This window comes from Drosophila suzukii (assembly GCF_043229965.1).
Source record: "Drosophila suzukii chromosome 2 unlocalized genomic scaffold, CBGP_Dsuzu_IsoJpt1.0 scf_2c, whole genome shotgun sequence".
Taxonomy (NCBI): domain Eukaryota; kingdom Metazoa; phylum Arthropoda; class Insecta; order Diptera; family Drosophilidae; genus Drosophila; species Drosophila suzukii.
Window position 1 is genome coordinate 6,799,890 of NW_027255896.1, and position 17,907 is coordinate 6,817,796.

At 50.1% G+C, this 17,907-nt stretch overlaps 1 protein-coding gene across 15 annotated transcripts in view; it reads right to left on the reverse strand.

Moving 5' to 3' along the window:
• Gprk1 (G protein-coupled receptor kinase 1) overlaps positions 1-17,907 on the reverse strand; it is a 609,802-nt gene that overhangs the window by 169,339 nt on the left and 422,556 nt on the right. For 2 of the 15 annotated variants that reach the window (XR_011605115.1, XR_011605113.1), the window contains one exon: positions 1-17,907. This exon is cut by the window's right edge and continues 19,657 nt beyond it. The exons of 12 other annotated variants lie outside the window; for them this stretch is intronic. The gene's annotated coding sequence lies outside the window, so the exon portion shown is untranslated. One more of the 15 variants, XR_011605114.1, reaches the window with a different exon arrangement.

A 17,907-nucleotide genomic window follows, 5' to 3' on the forward strand; every position in this document is an offset into this window, starting at 1 on the left:
TTTAAGCTTTCTTCGCTGGCTAGCTTTTATAGCTGGCAGCCACCCTGAGTGCTAAACACCACTTAGAATACTGGATGCCACTCAAAAATACTGGATGCCACAAAAAAATATATATTTCGGGCTTTTAGCCTTTTAATAAAAAATTTAAATTTCGAGCTGTTGGCACGTCCGCTTCTCGCGCTGGTTCAAATAAGAAGAACTTAACCGGAATCGGCTGGATACCAGCGAGGCTCTTGGCGGAAATATATATCATATGACGACCGACAGGTGTCAAAACTAGAACTTTCCAAGACAACCCTGGCTCAGCTGTTCAAAACTATCGAAATATCGAATAGCAGACACAGGTGGCCACACTAGGTCAAGCTTTGGTTTAAGCGGACCCTGTATAGTAGGCTTTCAGGCTGAACCTAGGTTCGCCAGTCGCTACAGACGCCGTTACAAATCTCCGAATTGAGACGCAGGTAGCTGAGGTCCAGAGGGCATCCACGGCTAGGTCAAGGCGGTCGGTTTAACCCTATCAACAAAGTCCTGGCGTTACGCCTGGAGGATAACGAATACAACAACCCAGAAGGGAGAGCGGTCGATCGGTACGGTCTCGAGTGGAGTTGTCCAGGAGAGCCCTACGGTTTCGACTTACGAGGTCCTGGAGCGGCGTAAGCCCGAGCCCCGAGCAGCAAAAGCCACGCTACGTCCAGCCGCGCAGCCAGCACCACCAGGAGCAGTGCGCAGGATAGCGTCAGCAGCAGGCCAGCCACCACATCACGACAGCCGCGCAACACAAAGCGAGCCACGCGGAAACGTCCCGGACAGCACGCAGAAGGGTGAGGCTAGGGCGGAACGTTCGTTTACACTAGGCGTAGAAGCGAAGTAAAGCGCGAGGCAGCTTCCTGGCGTTCCGCCTTGACTGTCCGCGCGGGCTGAGCAGAAACCCCAGTGGGACCATCCGGGACAGAGCAAGGGACAGGCGGCGGTGTGTCGAAAGGAGTGATCCTGGAGAGCGCAGCTTCTGTTCACCCTAGTCTGAGAGCGGTTACGCTTCCCTAAGCCCTTACGGCTGATCCCCCTCGTGAGTCCGAGTCGTTACCAGCCGTCACCAAGTCAACGCGTCAGGAGCGAGCAGCGAGCCAGCATCTCCAGGGAGCTGCGAGGATCTTCAGGGAGCTACAGGACTGGAGCACCGATTCAACAAGGCGAGAGGTCCTCGAGACAACCAGGACCGTCGGAAGTACCGAAGATCACAAGTGACGAGTCAAGGCCAATCAAGCTACCAAGACATTCGTAATAATATACCCGCAATAAACCCACTACGAACCCCTGAATTCTGTGCTTTCTCCCTGAGCTACTGGGCGGTCACGTTTATATAAATTTGGTGGGGCGAACACACAATGTACTGAGCTAGCCGCACGAATCTCGTAGAGAGCGGGGGCTGCCCTGGAAGGCAGATTAGAAGACATGAGAAAGGCATTATCCGAGTATTACTCAGAAACGGATAATGACCTACAACTCGTTGACATCTGGGCCGAGTTGAAAGCTACATACCATGACAAAGCCGGCCCGAGCATCACGTTAACGAACGCCGAAGGGGACAACTTAGTGGCAAGCCTGAGCGTTGACAACCTACAAAAAGAGCCAAACAGGAGAGAATCAAGCCAGGACAGGAAAATAACAGCGCTTATCTCGAGACCCAGTCAGTCAGACTATGCAAGGATCGACGGGGCGGAAAACCCGTTCGAGTTCCTGGAGCAGGTTCCGCCAACACATACGGCTTGGAGTTAGACATGATTCCCCGAGCGATGCCTGAATTGCTTAAGGAAAGGGCTCTGAAGTGGTTTATCGCCAACAACAAACAATGGAAAACCTGGGCGGAGTTCATAGATAATTTCCACACATACTTTCTGCCGAGAGACTTCTTCACCAGGCTGACGGATCAGGTCAGGCAACGGAAGCAGGGCTTCAGCGAGTCGTTCAAAGACTACATGATCGACATGCAGACGATGGTGAGGCCACTTAATTATTCCGCGAAAGATACCCTAAGGATCATCAAGGAAAACTGCACCCCACGCTGATGATATTAGCAGATGAGTATGAAGAACTCGAAAAGGAGCGGGAAGCGTTCGCGCAAGAAAACAAATTCTCGAAGAACAAGTCGGCATCACCAACGCAGGTAACATGCAGAGGATGCGAAGAGACAGGAACCCAGGAGACACGGGGAAACGACCAATGGTCGCCACCTAACCGAGTCCCACGGCAACAGGAGCACCACGCGGAGGCCAATGGACACCACCACAACAGCAACAGATGCAGCACAAAGGCCTCGTGAAACGACACACATCACAGACCCCCAGGAGGCCTGCCGAAAGTGCGGCGGTCATAGACACTGGGCGCGGGGATGTCGGCACCAACGCCTGTTGTTCTGCTGGGTGTGCGGGAGAGTAGGAGTCAGGAGCATCGAATGCTGCCAACAGGCGGGAAATGCGAGCGGGGGTCGCAAGATGCTACCTCTCCAAACTAACGGGAAAGTTGATCGAGGAGGAGCAGCAACTGTCCGCAGCGGTGACGATTGGTGGGGGCACATACAAGGCCTCAATCGACACCGGGGCAACAGCAAGCTTTATAAGCAAAGAACTGGCGGACAACCTGGCTGCCCTCGGGAAGATTACGAGGATACGACGGCAAGTTAGGTTGGCAGACGGAAGATGTGGCGGAATCGATGAGCAGCTGGAGGTGGAAATCGCGTTCGGGATCAAGCGAGTGAGCATGAGCCTGCTGATACTACCAGGGGTAGTGGATTCATTGGTGTTGGGATGGAACTTTCTAACACAAGTCGTTACCGAGATTAAGTGCGCTGGACACGAAGTGATAATACCGGCCAGGAATCGACACAAGGGATGGCTCGAGGAGAAGCTATCGGTGGCAGTCGTACAACGGGCAAGCGAAGATGATGACATGACGAAATTCCTGGAGGCAGAGCTATCGAGTTGTAGCAGCATGAAGGGAACATCAAACATGGCAAAGCATCAGATCACGATGAAAGACGACAAACCAATCAAGCAGAGATACTACCCCAAGAATCCAGTTCAAGGGGAGATCAATTCGAAGGTGGACGAGCTTCTCCAAATGGGATACATAGAACACTCAACAAGCCCATACAGCTCTCCCATCGTGATGGTTAAAAAAATGACGGGCAAATGGAGACTGTGCGTCGACTTTAGGCAAATAAACGCCAAATCTGTAAAGGATGCCTACCCGATGCCCCGAATAAATTATATTCTCGACCAATTGAGGGAAGCACGGTACATCAGCAGCTTGGACCTAAAGGATGGGTACTGGCAAATCCCACTGAAAGCGGGCAGCAGGCAGTTTACGGCGTTTACAGTGCCGGGGAAAGGTTTGTTCCAATGGAAAGTAATGCTATTCGGACTTCATTCGGCGTCTGCGACCTTTCAACGGGTGCTGGACCGGGTGATCGGCCCCGAAATGTCGCCGCACGCATTTGCTTACCAGGACGACATCATAGTGATCGGGCGCTCGCTGGAAGAACACAAGGCCAACCTAAAGGAAGTGTCGACCTGGACACGCTAATGATCCTAGCCGATGAGTACGAAGAACGAAGAAAAAGGAACGGGAAGTCTTCGCACAGGAGAACAAGTTCTCAAAGACAAAGTCGGCGTCACCAACACAGGTGACATGCAGGAGATGCGAGGAGGTAGATAACCAGGACACACGAGGAAACGACCAATGGTCACCACCACACCAAGCCAGACGACAGCAGGCAACAGACGCACCACGCGGAGGCCATTGGGCACCACCCCCACAGCAACAGAGACAGCCAAACAATACCTTGTGGAGGCCGCCAAGCAACACACAGAGGCCACAAGAGGCCACCCATATCACAGACCCGCAGGAGGCCTGTCGGAAATGCGGTGGGAACGGACACTGGGCTAGAGGATGTCGAAACCAGCGGCTGTTATTTTGCTGGATATGCGGCAAGGTGGGTGTCAGGAGCGTCGATTGCTGCCAACGATCGGGACCATGCCAACTCTCCAAACTAACGGGCAAGCTAATAGAGGAGGAGCAGCAGTTGTCCACAGCTGTGATGATTGGTGGGAACAGCTACAAAGCCACAATCGACACCGGAGCTTCGTTAGCGAAGAATTGGCGGACAATATTGCTGCTCTAGGAAGGATTACAAAGACGAGACGGCAAGTTAGGTTGGCAGATGGAAGGTGCGGCGGAATTGATGGGCAGCTCGAGTTGGAGGTCAAATTCGACAACAAACAAGTGACCATGATCCTGTTGATTTTACCCGGAGTAGTGGATCCATTAGTGTTGGGATGGAACTTCCTGAAACAAATCGGAACCGAGATAAGGTGTGCTGGACACGGGATAATAATACCAGCCGGGAACCGACACAATGGAGGAGAAGCTATCAGTAGCAGTCGTTCAACAAGTAAACGAGTTGGACGATACTACAGCGTTCCTTGAAGCAGAGCTGGCAGACTTCAGCACAATGACGGGAACATCGAATATGGCAGAACACCAGATCAAAATGAAGGATGACAAGCCAATCAAGCAGAGATACTACCCCAAGAACCCGAAAATTCAAGGGGAAATCAACGCAAAGGTGGTCGAGCTTCTCCAAATGGGGTTCATAGAGCATTCAAAGAGCCCATACAGCTCCCCCATCGTGATGGTGAAAAAGAAGACAGGCAAGTGGAGACTGTGTGTCGACTTCAGGCAGATCAACGCGAAGTCAGTTAAGGATGCCTACCCAATGCCTCGCATAAATTACATCCTGGACCAACTAAGGGAAGCGCGGTACATCAGCAGTTTGGACCTGAAGGATGGATACTGGCAAATCCCACTGGAAGAGAGTAGCAGGCAGTATACGGCGTTCACGGTACCAGGCAAAGGTCTGTTTCAGTGGAGGGTAATGCCGTTCGGACTTCCCTCGGCGTCGGCAACGTTTCAGCGAGTTTTGGACCATGTAATTGGCCCCGAGATGTCACCTTACGCATTCGCTTACCAGGATGACATAATAGTGATCGGTCGCACGCTGGAAGAACACAAAAGAAACCTGAGAGAAGTGTCCCTTGTCTAAAAGAGGCAGAGCTGAGGCTGAATCCAGAAAAATGCCAATTCTTTAAAAAGGAACTACTGTACCTGGGACATCGAGTGACAAGCGAGGGAATAGGAACAGATCCAGAAAAAGTAGCCGCCATAGCCGAACTGGAACCGCCATTGACCGTCAAAGAACTTCGGCAGTACCTAGGAGTAGCGTCGTGGTACCGCCGATTTGTACCAGATTTTTCCAGAATCGTCAAACCCTTGAATGACCTGCTGCGCAAAGGCAGTAAGTGGGAGTGGACACCAGAGCACCAGATGGCGTTTGAGGAGGTTAAGGCAAGACTCGTTAAAGATCCAGTGCTAGCATGCCCGGACTTCAGTAGAACTTTCATCCTGCAAACAGACGCCAGCGACTACGGCATCGGAGCGATACTGACCCAGGACACCGAAAAGGGCGAAAGAGTAATCTCTTACTCAAGCCGAACGCTGAACGGCGCAGAAAAGAACTACTCGACAACGGAGAAGGAGTGTTTGGCGATCGTCTGGGCGATCCGGAAGCTCAGGCCATATCTGGACGGTTACCACTTTAAGGTAGTAACCGACCACATGGCCCTGAAGTGGCTCAACAGCATAGAAAGCCCTTCAGGAAGGATCGCCAGATGGGCCCTGGAGCTACAACAGTACGACTTTGAGATAGCGTACAGAAAGGGTCAGCTAAACGTGGTGGCCGACGCTTTATTAAGACAACTACTACCGGAAACGCTACGAGGTTTAAATGAGGCATCGGCAACTACAGCTTCAGGAGGGTGCAGCTGGATCAAGGACATGGGCGAAAAGATAAGGACCCAACCGCAGAAGTACCCGGACTATGTTATGGATGGTGAGACACTGTACAGAAACATACCTCACCGAGCAGGCAGTGAAGACGTCGCGTCATGGTCATGATCATGATAGACAGATTTTCGAAATGGACTGAACTGGTGCCCCTGCGCAGTGACAGCCGAGTCGCTCAAGAAGGCGTTTAGGGAGCGCATAATCGCAAGGAACGAGGTCCCGAAAGTGGTCATAACGGACAATGCAGTACAGTTTGCAAGCCGCATATTTAAAAACTTCCTGGCTGAGATGGGTATCAGTCAACAATTCACCGCGCCATACACACCACAAGAGAATCCGACCGAACGAGCAAACAGAACGGTCAAGACCATGATTGCGCAGTTCGCAGGGCAGGACCAGAGAAACTGGGACGAGAAGTGGCCGGAGAGTATGCTAGCAGTGAACACGAGTACATCGGAATCCACCGGCCATACACCGGCGTTTCTTACCCAGGGAAGGGAACCACGTCTACCCAGCAGCCTATATGATAAGGAAACCCTAGGCACTGGACGAGCTACGGAGACCCCTGAGGAAAATGCCAACAAAGTAAGAGAGGTATTTGAGATCGTGCGGCGAAATATGGAAAAGGCGTCCCAGGACCAAGCCAGACACTACAATCTGAGAAGGAGGCAATGGTCACCAGCGGTGGGCGACATAGTGTGGGCCAAGGAACATCACCTGTCAAAAGCGGCCGAAGGATTCGCTGCAAAACTAGCCCCGAGGTACGGTGGCCCTTACCAGGTTGTAGATTTCGTCTCTCCAGTGATCTGCAAAATTCGCCACACACAGTCGAAGAAAGAAAAGACAGTTCACGGTGGCGAGCTCAAACAACAATTAAACGAGCAGACAGCAGAAACGTCAGATGTCTAACAACAGGTACGAGGCGACAGGATTAGGCGTCAGGCCGAAGCGAGAGTCATCCATATGCCACACGGAAAGGACAAACAGGATAGCACAAGGACGTGGATAAGGATTTCTCGTTAATCCAGACTGCGAGGCCAAAGGATTATGCGGCAGGCCGAAGCGAGAGTCATCCAAATGCCACGCAGAAAGATCAACCATAAATAGAGGGCATACGGGTAACATATAGGGATCCAACCGCAAGGCACCAGGATTCAGCGTCGGGCAGTTGCCAGAGTCATCCGCGATCACGCCAGGCGGAAGGGACACTTACAAAACGGCACAAGGATACGGGTAACATATAGGGATCCAACCGCAAGGCAGCAGGATTCAGTGTCGGGCAGTTGCCAGAGTCATCCGCGATCACGCCAGGCGGAAGGGACACTTACAAAACGGCACAAGGATACGGATAACATATAGGGATACAACCGCAAGGCAGCAGGATTCATCACAAGGATACGGGTAACATATAGTGAGCCGCCCGCAATGGCAACAGGATTCAGCGTCGGGCAGTTGCCAGAGTCATCCGTGGTTAGGCCAGGCGGGAAGGACACGGACAAGGTCGACAACAACAGTAGCGAAAGCATATCACGTCAACAAGGATACCCTAACAATACCCTAAGTGTGCCCAAAGGACAACCGAAGGACACCCTTGGGATAGCCCAACGATACCCTAAGGATACCCCAAGGACACCCCAAACAATACCTCTAAGTGTACCCAAAGGACACCCGAAGGATACCCTAGGGATAGACCAACGATACCCCAAGGATACCCAAGGATACCCCAATAGTACCCAAAGGACACCCGAAGGATACCCTAGGGATAGCCCAATGATACCCCAAGGATACCCAAGGATACCCCAATAGTACTGAAAAGACACCTCAAGGATACCCTAATAATACCCCAAGGATACCAACCAGGAAAGCCCCGAAGCAAGGTGTAGGCCCAAGGACAACTTCCAAGGATACTCACCAAGGGTGATCAAGGTAGGGTCTCAAGTAAGTTGGTTACGGAACCGGGAGGTACAACGAACCGCAGCATCCAGAGTGCCACGGTGATCTGAGTCAGTACAACTTGTGGTTTACGAAGAAAGAGGGAAGACGGTATAGCAAAGAGAGCTGTACCGTAAGAGAGCGAGCGCCCCAAAGAAAGGACATAACGGTATCGGGCAAAAGGAAGGCGCGCAACCGAGGTTTCATGTATGGGGAGCCTGGCGACGGTCGAGCACTACAATTCAGAACACCAATATGAGCACACGCGTCACCAGAGCCGAAGCACGCAGGAGGGTGGCGGCCCTCCAGGAACTTCGCCCGGGGCAAGGATGGTCGGAGACCCGGCTTACCCGAGCTCCGCGGCGGGCCCTGGAGCGGACCCGAGACGAGGACTCCGCACCAGAACCCGCGGTGAGCTCCGACAGCGACGTGGAGGTGGTCGGCGATCCCGCCGTCGAGTAGAGAGAGTGGCGACTCCAGAAGGCGGCGGCGGGCGGTCGGATACCGCGCGGGACGACGGATGTCGGAGGAGCGGATCTCCCGAGGAGCCACTCGGAGGAGGTCTGTCGGGCCACCGAGGACACTCGGAAGCGGTTCCGAGACCGGGAGCCGTCGGACGAGGAGCAGCAGCGGTCGACGGAGGAGGAGGCGAGATGGCAGACGCGGCGGCGGCAGGACCACGAGGCGGCGGCGGCGCGGTGGCATGCCCGCTTGCGAGAGGCGGAGGAAGAGGAGCGACGGCTGTAAGAGGCACCGGCGGAGGATTCCACTGGGAGGTGCCACTCATCCCCAGATACGCGGCCGAGGAGCCCAGCCCGAGGAGCGAGGATGGGGACGAGCCATGCGCGCCATCCCCTCCGCGGTGGTTACCAGAGGAACCACCCACTCCCCGCTACGAGGGGGAGTGGCTCACAGACGACGCTCGAGACGGCGACGGAGGAGGACCGTTGGCCACGCCGCCGTGGAGGCCGGCCCGGCCACCCACGCCGCGATACATGGAGCCACAACGACCGGAGGAGCAGACGCCAAGCGAGGAGTCGACCGCGCAGCCGATGCCACAACCGTCGGAGGAGGAAGTCCAGCAGGCACGGGCGGAGGAGCGGACGGAGGTGCCGGCCGCGCACGTGAGCCACAGCACACGGGCGTTCGAGGCCGAGGGCGTGCGGTGGCGGCAGCAGACGGTGATATGGACGTGGCCCGAAAGGCCCGCGACAGGACCGACGAAGGAGGTGCCCAGGATATGGGAAGAGGGGGTACCCAAGTTGAACCCTCGGGACCCCCGGACGAGAAGCCGACAGGATGCGTGGGTCCCGCCGACACCAAGCACGGGCCCGCCAACACCGGCGACGACGGCAGCGACGGGGGAGGCGGAGTCGCTGCAGAAGGGACCGTGGGTGTGGCCCGAGCCACCGGCCATCCAAAGACCGACGTTGCAGCGTCAAGCTTCGACCCCCGGATCGACGCGCCCGCGGCCGCAGTTCATGCGGCAAGTTTCGGCCCCGGAAGAAGGCGGTTGGCGCGAGGTCGCCAGGAGCGAGTGGCCGGAGGGGATTGAGGAGGCACCCGCGGTCGCGACGGCACGGCGGAAGGGCGGCAGGCGTTGCGTCCTGGTCTGCGTAGGCGGGAGGAGGTACCGGGTGAGGCTCGGAGTCGCGGGCGTCCGGGTGTTCACTCAATAAATAAACGGAAAAAAATCAAAAAAAAAACAACACAAGGGTTTTCCCAAGCAACAAGAGAAGGGGTACGGGGCCAAGAGTTTGATTGGGGGTGGCTTGAAGAAGAACGGGGCATGCATGGGCCACTCCAGCAACCTGTAAGTCAAATGGTCTTAGTACAGGAAGAAGAAAGTAACGTCAATTACTTACCTGCTGTCCCGGTTGCAAAGTGAATGCGAAGTCCTCTCCGCACCCGCTCTCGAGAGCTGCCAATATGGAGTCCGATGCAGCCGATAGAGGACGAGTGAAAGGCGAGAGAGGACGAAAGGAGAGAGAAGGATAAGATGAGAAGGAGTAAAGGAAATGCAAAAGGAACTTACCTATGAAAAATTGCAAAATCACCACGAGCCAGGGAAGGGGGCGCCTCGATAGGCGATCGATTGGCACTGGACGATAGTGCGATCGATGGGCACACGACAATGGAAATATCGGCCAAGGTGGAAATATCGCAAACGAGCAGGTGGCAACGCCGCACCGTCGGTATCGATATGCGAATAAACACCGATCACGCACGAATGGTGTGACCAGGCGGAGGAAACATGGAAAGGAGTGAGACGCAGCAATGAGCAACGAGCTGGGGATCGATAGCCCATGATTATCGATGTCCCAGTGGAAACACGGGAAATATCGGCGCGGGAGATTTAAAATTGCTACGAGGAGGATGACCAGCGCTGTGGAAACTCAAGGGAATTAAGAGGGAGCATCGAGGGAGCAACGAGGGAACGCCGCGGGAATCACAAGGACTCGAAGGCTAGGACATGCAAGGAAACGCCGGAGAGTAGAAACAAGTTATAAATGTCTCCCGAAGTAAGGGGGGAATGTGAGGAGTTGAATAACTCCCCACAAATAGAAGCAGCAGCAGATGGCCGGCCGCTTACCAGTTACGCGGCGAATTCGCGTAGTAACGGCGCGGCGAGGAGAGTTTGGAGACTTGGATGGAGATCGAGAGAGTTTGGAGACCAAGGACGGAGAGCGAGAGAGTTTGGAGACCAAGCATGGAGAACGAGAGAGAATGGAGACATCGCGGGCAAGGCAAGAGTGCCGTGTGCAAAAACAGGATAACGGAACTCCACCGGACTTTGGACTCTCCCGTGAACTTTGGACCGGAAGGGGAAGTGCCACATCTCAGCAGTGGAGCGGCACACAGGCGTGCCACAAGCGGCACGGGAATCAGCGGGACTGCAGCAGTGGGCGGAGCATCGATGGAAAGCGGTTCGTAAAGGACAAGTGGGTCAACCAGGAGGCACGGACTTTGGACCCAGAGTGGAGAGATCCAGCGGGCCGTGCGCAAAAGGGAAATAACGGTTCCCGGAAGCCCTATATAAGGCCGCAGAGCGCTGGCAGCTGGATCAGTCGATCACGAGGAGTCAAACCTTCAAGATCAGTTAAAGTACCAAATAAACAGTCAGTCAAGCAAATAATCTACGAGGGAGCTACAACCAAGCGAGTCGTCGGAAGCAGCGCCGTGGGAAGCATACAAGGAGCAAGATCGCCACGTCGAGACGTTCGGGATTAGGACATCAGGAATCTCCGAATTGAGACACAGTGGCTGAGTTCTGGAAGGCATCACGCGGCTAAGTCAAGGCGTTTATTTTCTAACTTTGTCACGACCACACCCTGGCGAGTAGCCCGGCGGGTCTGTCAGAGACAAGCAAAAGAGTCCTACGACGAAGAGCCGTCAGCTTGGGGAGGAAAGTTGTCTGCGACCCAGCGTACCTTGCTCGACCAAGTAGGACCTGGCGTGACGGACGAGCGGTAGATCGATTTGCGGTTTCAAGAGGCGGCAGCCTGGAGAGCCCTGCGATTACCGGCGAAGTTCCCGAGCAGCGACCGCCCAGCTCCCCGAGCGCCAGAACAACGAGATACTGGTCAGAAGACAGCGCAGAGGACATCGACAGCGACGCCAGCAGACATTTCCGGCAGCCACGTTACCATCGCCGCGCGGAGCTCATTGGGGAGCGCAGGAGCGTCGCGGACGTCACGCATTAGGGTAAAGCCGGGTAGAACGTTCGTCTGCGCTAGGCGTAAAGCGAAGTGAACCGCTAGACAGCCTCCTGGCGGCAGCATTGACTGTCAGCGCGAACTGAGCAAGAACCTAGTGGGACCGTCCGGGACAGAGCAAGGGACAGGTATTACTTCGAAAGGCGTCGGCCTGGAGAGCAAGGCTTGTTCACCCCAGTCTGAGAACGGTGACGCTTCCCTAAGCCCACAAGGTCGAACTCTCTGCGGGTCTAATGCGCAACAAGCGACTCCGAGGCAACGCGTCGGCAAGCAAGCGGAGGCGGCCACTACGAGCGTCCCGAGACCCAGGATCCAGAGGAGGACGAGTCAACGCGTCGAGGAGCCAGAAAGAGGAGCGCCAGCAGCCGGCGAAACCAGAGCCAAGAGATACCGAAGCCAGCCCAGCCACACACCCGCTGTACTAATACCACGAGAATAAATCCCACTGTTACCATTTGAACCCTTTGTTTTCTCACTGATCTACCGGCAATCACGTCATATAAATTTGGTGGGACGAACGCACAATCTTCTGAGCTAGCCGCACGAATCTCGTAGCGAGCAGACACACAAAAATCAGTTCGTTACAAGCTCCCTTCAGTTCTGCAGTAGGGACGCGGTGACATGGCTCAAGGCAAAATGCTTTTTTGTTTTTTTTGTGCCTAAAACGCTGTGCCGCTGTTGACGTCAGCAGAGAAGTCGGCGAAGACTGCCTACGAAAACGATCGTGCAACAAAGACGGGCAGATATTCGGAGCTTCCCTCTCATTCTTTATCTTATAATCTGCCGGCGCTCTCAGAGACGAATTTCGGCCGGTCCGTTATTTCTTTTGCGTCTGTCCGTTACGTTCGGCTAGCGACTAATTTTTCGGCGAAAAAATTTTCGAGGCGCAGCGACATGTGAATGCCCTAATATTTAAGGAGCATTATTGTATATCAAAAAAAAAAACTACTAATTTTGTTTTATAAAAATAAATTATTTGATTATAGTAAAATTAAGTAAGTTGAATTTACTTTTAATGTTATGCTTACGTATTATACATTAATATTACAATATAATTTTTTAGTTAAGTTGTAGAAATTTATTCCGTTAAAATTGATTTAAATCATGATCATAAGAAAAATGAGTATAAGGAACAAGTAAAGTCCCGTGGGACTTCGAAAAATTTTCATTTGAATTTTCACTTGTGAAAAGGCGGATATCCCACACAATTTTCTATATGGAGTGTCACTTGTTCTTCACTTGTGCAAGAGGACATGTTCCACGGGATTCACAAGTTGATTCACAAGTGAACTGAAGGGCTATTTCTGAATGTTTCTGGAGCACCACTTTAAGCTTCGCTAAGAACACTCAAGCTTACAAAATAAGCTTACTAATATTAAGTAAATCAAAACGAGCACTAACATTTTCTGAAGGGGACAATATTTTGGGTCTCTAGGCTAAATTCAAAGATCTTTTAATTTAGTCCACAGGATTCAACGTCAGGCATTTCCCAGAGGCATCCGTGATCACGCCAGGCGGAAAGGACATACGTGGAACACAGAACAAGGACACGATCAGGATTTTACATTGATCCAGACTGCGAGGCAACAGGATTATGCCTCAGGCCTAAGCGAGAGTCATCCATACGCCACGCAGAAAGGAAAAAAACAAGGAAGAACGCTATAGTCGAGTACCTCGACTATCAGATACCCGTTACTCAGCTAAATAGAGATATGCAAGTAGCAAAGCGAGATTAAAATGCGCTACCTACCGGCGGTATACAGATTTAAGCGTTATGGGCGTTGGAGTGAGCGTGGCAAATTTTTTTTTGGATCAACCGATAGATATTGACGAGACCAATACATTTCAGTTAAAATATTTTATCTAGCATGAAAATTGTGGGCGTCACACGCTTGGGCGGTTTGTGAGCATTAAAGTGGGCGTGGCAAATTTTTTTTGGGCCAATCGATAGGTATTGTCGAGACCAATACATTTCAGTTAAAATTTTTTATCTAGCATAAAAATTGTGGGCGTCACAGGTTTTCGCGGTTTGTGGGCGTTAGAGTGGGCGTGGCATATTCGCGTAACAAACTTGTGCTGCGTTCAAGGCTTCGGAATCTAAATTTGGTATCCCCATTCTCTATCTTTGACAGTTTCCAAGATATCGACGTTCATATTTACGATTTTTTGAAGTTTGTGGGCGGTGTGTGAGCGTTATAGTGGGCGTGGTAAACTTTTTTGGGTCAATCGATAGGTATTGATGAGAACATTACATTTCAGTTAAAATTTTTATTCTAGCGTCAAAACTGTAGAAGCCACCGTTTTGGGCACTTTGTGGGCGTTAGAGTGGGCGTGGCACTCTACTGAAACAAACTTGCGCTGCGTAAGAAGCTCAGGAATATGCACGCCAAATCTCAATAGCCTAGCTCCCATAGTTTCCGAGATCTCAGCGTTCATCCGGACAGACAGACAAACAGACGGACATGGCTAGATCGACTCGGCTAGTGATCCTGATCAAGAATATATATACTTTATGGGGTCGGAAACGCTTCCTTCTGCCTGTTACATACTTTCCGACGAATCTAGTATACCCTTTTACTCTACGAGTAACGGGCAGAAGTTCAAAGGAAAGAACAAAGATGGGAATTATCTTTCGCCAGCGCTAAGTCCGCAGAGGTAAGGAAGTGCAGAGGTTCTAGCGAGAAACTCTGGCCAAAATATCATTTTTTTTGCTAGGCTTGGTGCTTATACCTGCATTACCGTTACCGGAAGCGAAATTATTCGGCCTATGATTGTGGAGAACGGATTTGGTGTAATCTAATGTCTACGGCGCAGACCAGCAGGAGCAGCGATCGAAAAATATATTTTTTGGGACTTTTATTGGCATAGAACAAACATACAAGTGAAAGCTCAATAGGTCGGCTTGAGTTCCATTTAAGGGGCAACCGTCGAACATTTGAGTTGAGCGACCGCGCTCTAAAGTCGTCCAATCTTTTTTCTTCGCTCAACAATTTGCTGTCGAAAAAGTTAAGAGAGAAAGTGGGTCTCGGATTCGTGAAGTGTGATCGGCGACGGTCATGCGCTGATCGAGTAATTTCCCCGGGAAAATTCGCCAAACTTAAAAGCCCCGTGGAACTGCAGCCGTGAAGCAAATGTGGAAAACAAAAGGCGATTAATAATGAATAATAATAATGAATAAGTGATTCTGTTAGTTTTGTGGGCTAAAGCCAATTTCAAAAAGAGGAAAAAATTTAATAAGCATATGACAAGGCGGTTTGAAGTGAGTGTTGTTGTTCTTCCATACACCTTTCCTCTTTGAGAACCAAAAGGAAGGAGAAAAAAGGTTAAGGTTTTAATTTTCCAAAAATGAGTGATTTTATTTTCAGCCACGATTCGTCCGAAAAAGCGCCTTTAACGATAGATCTGCGATAATGGTGGGGAGTGAAAATTCACAATTAACGATATAACTATAATTTGGTGATGGGTGTATTGGATAAAATAAATAGAAATCTAAAAAGGAAAGAAAATTGAGAAAAAATGCTTAAAGAATATCCGATGCCTAAATTATAAGTGTTGAATATAAATCAAGAGGGAAAAAACGACTCGATGGAACCTCACTTGCCAATTTCACCCAAGTTCGTTTGCTTGTTCGATGCAATTGAAATTCAATTATATATAAATCTAAATGGTTTTGTTTGCATTGTTCCCTCATAAGTTTAAATTTTGAAATCTTAAAGTACTGGAGTTAAATTTTATGTTTATATATGCATTGCCCGTATTTGTTTAATTAATATTAATTAACTTAATTGTATTCCCGTATTATTCTTTTTTATATTTATACTTTATTTATTATGTTTTAACCATAACCATAACTATTATATGTCAGGACTTAAACTTTTATAATGTGCTAGAAACCCCTATATTTGACCCGAGCAAACATGACCCTTTGAGACCTCTGGACGGATTGGGGCTATTGGTAAAATCAGGAATTCTTTTTCCGGGATGCTAATAGCCATAGGTTGGAAGGGCAAATCAAGCCTCGAAATATCTGAGGTCTTCGACGGTCGGAGGCATGATTCTTTCTATCCCTTTTTAATCTCTTTCCAGTTCTATATGGCTAGGATAAGTGCTAATCCTCACACCGATTTCAGCTTGTCCTTTGCACGCAAGTTTTTATGGAGACAATGGATATAGGCATCTTGGGGGGCAATTCGTGACATTTGACCATTATTCTTATACTATCTATCAAGCACGGATGGTGGGACCAGACGGAGAAACATCGAAAAGGATTAGAACGCAGTAACGAGCAGAGATCTGGGGATCGATAGACGATGATTATCGATACCCTAGTGGAAACACATGTAGTATAGTCGCGGGAGAATTTAAATTGGTCGAGTCAGGCGCAGAGGAACTCAGTATAGAGCTGTGAGCGTCGCGGGGCGTCTAGGAAGCAACGAGGGATTAAAGCCGGAGAGGAGGAACGAGTTTATTTTGTTTCCCTAAGAAAGGAGGGAACGTGAGGAGTTGAACTGCACCGGCAATTATACATGGTGGCCTATCGGATAACAGATACGCGGCGAGTTAGCGCGTAGTAACGGCATGGCGAAGATGAGAGTTTGGAGAAAGAGAATTTGGAGAGAGTTTGGAGAAAGATAGTTTTGAGAGAGTTTGGAGAACGAGAGGTTGTAGAGAGAGATAGTTTAGACTTCGATGGCAGAGTAAGGGTGCCGTTCAACCCCTTGGAAATCCTAAAGGAGCAAATTGAGACACAGGTAGGCGTCACACGGCTAAGTCAAGGCGATTTGTTTCAAACTTTGTCGACCACACCCTGGCACATCTTCCGGCGGGTCCGTCAGAGTCGAGCAATAGAGTCCTGCGACGAGAAACCGTGAACTCGAGGGAAAAGTTGTCTAGACCCAGTGTGCCTTGCCCGACTGAGCAGGACCCGGCGCAAAGGAAGAGCGATCGATCGATTTGTGGTTTCAAGAGGCGTTGTCCTGGAGATTACCGAGTACCGGCGAAGTCCCGGAACAGCAACCGACTAAATCCCCGAGTGCCAGAGAACCACACTACCAGCCAGAAAAGGCGAGCAGACGACCGGTTGAGCCCTCAAGGGGCAGAAACCACGATACATCGAGCACCGCAGTAAGCGAGATAAGGAGCAGATTAGGGGACATCGGCAGCGACATCAGTAGATATCACCTGTCGGGCACGTCATGATCGCCGCGGGAATCATTGAGGAGCGCAGGAACGTCACCGAAGTCAGGCAATTTATTTATTTATTTATTTATTTTGGTTTTCACTCTTCCTAACGCTACAAGTACAAGAATACTTATAAATTAGTGCGCTAGTCATAATTCAATTTACATCATTAACATAATAAAATTTTCTTAACTATATAGTTATAATACAAGACATTAAAACTATGACATTTGACATATGAAACATTAAATTCGTATTGGTTTAAAAAATATATACTGATTTCAAGATGTGTGTGTAATTTCGTTTTGAATTGCGTGGCAGACTTAATTGTTTTTAATGGATGTGGTAGTTTATTCCAAGAACGTACAGCACAGATAAAAAAGTGTTTCTCAGCAAAGGCATGTTTTACTTTTTGACAAATTATATTGTTTGTTCTGTTGGAAGCGCTAAATTTTAGTTTACTAAAGAGATATTTTGGCTAGTAAGTTGTTATTACTTTGTGCAACAGTACTAGTGTTTTGTACTCGATCCAGACTTTTAGCGGCATATCAAAAATTTTAAAAGTTGCATCAGATATTCGATCTGTACCCCTGCGATTAAATACATATCTCGCTACAATATTGAAGGCTACAAGGAGTTTGTGCTGGCTAGTAGCATCACAATTTCCAACGACTTCGACTCCATAGAATAGTAGTGGTGTCAGCTTAGTTTTCGCAATAAGCATTTTTAAATTTGTTGATAAAAAGGTTTTCGTGTCGTTAAGTTGTCTAAGTATCCCATACATTTTCCCAATCGTACAATTTATTTGTAAACCCCAAGTTTCTAGCTCTGTCTACATAGTTTAATTGTTGACCATTTAAGAAAGGTTTTCCAGATGATCTGTGTTAAAAGATCGGTTATGTATTACTATGCATTTTGATTTGAGGGGGTTTAAGGATAATATATTATGCTCTGCCCATTTGCAAACCATGTCTAATTCACTGTTACACACACGAGCACATTCATTATTTTGGCCAACAGGACAGCTTACATATAGTTGGACGTCGTCGGCATACATGTGCATGTCACACTTTGTAAGAATATTTGGCAAATCATTAACATAAAGACTGAACAAAAGAGGTCCAAGAATGGACCCCTGCGATACACCACGTTTTACGGGCAGAATAGATGATTTAGA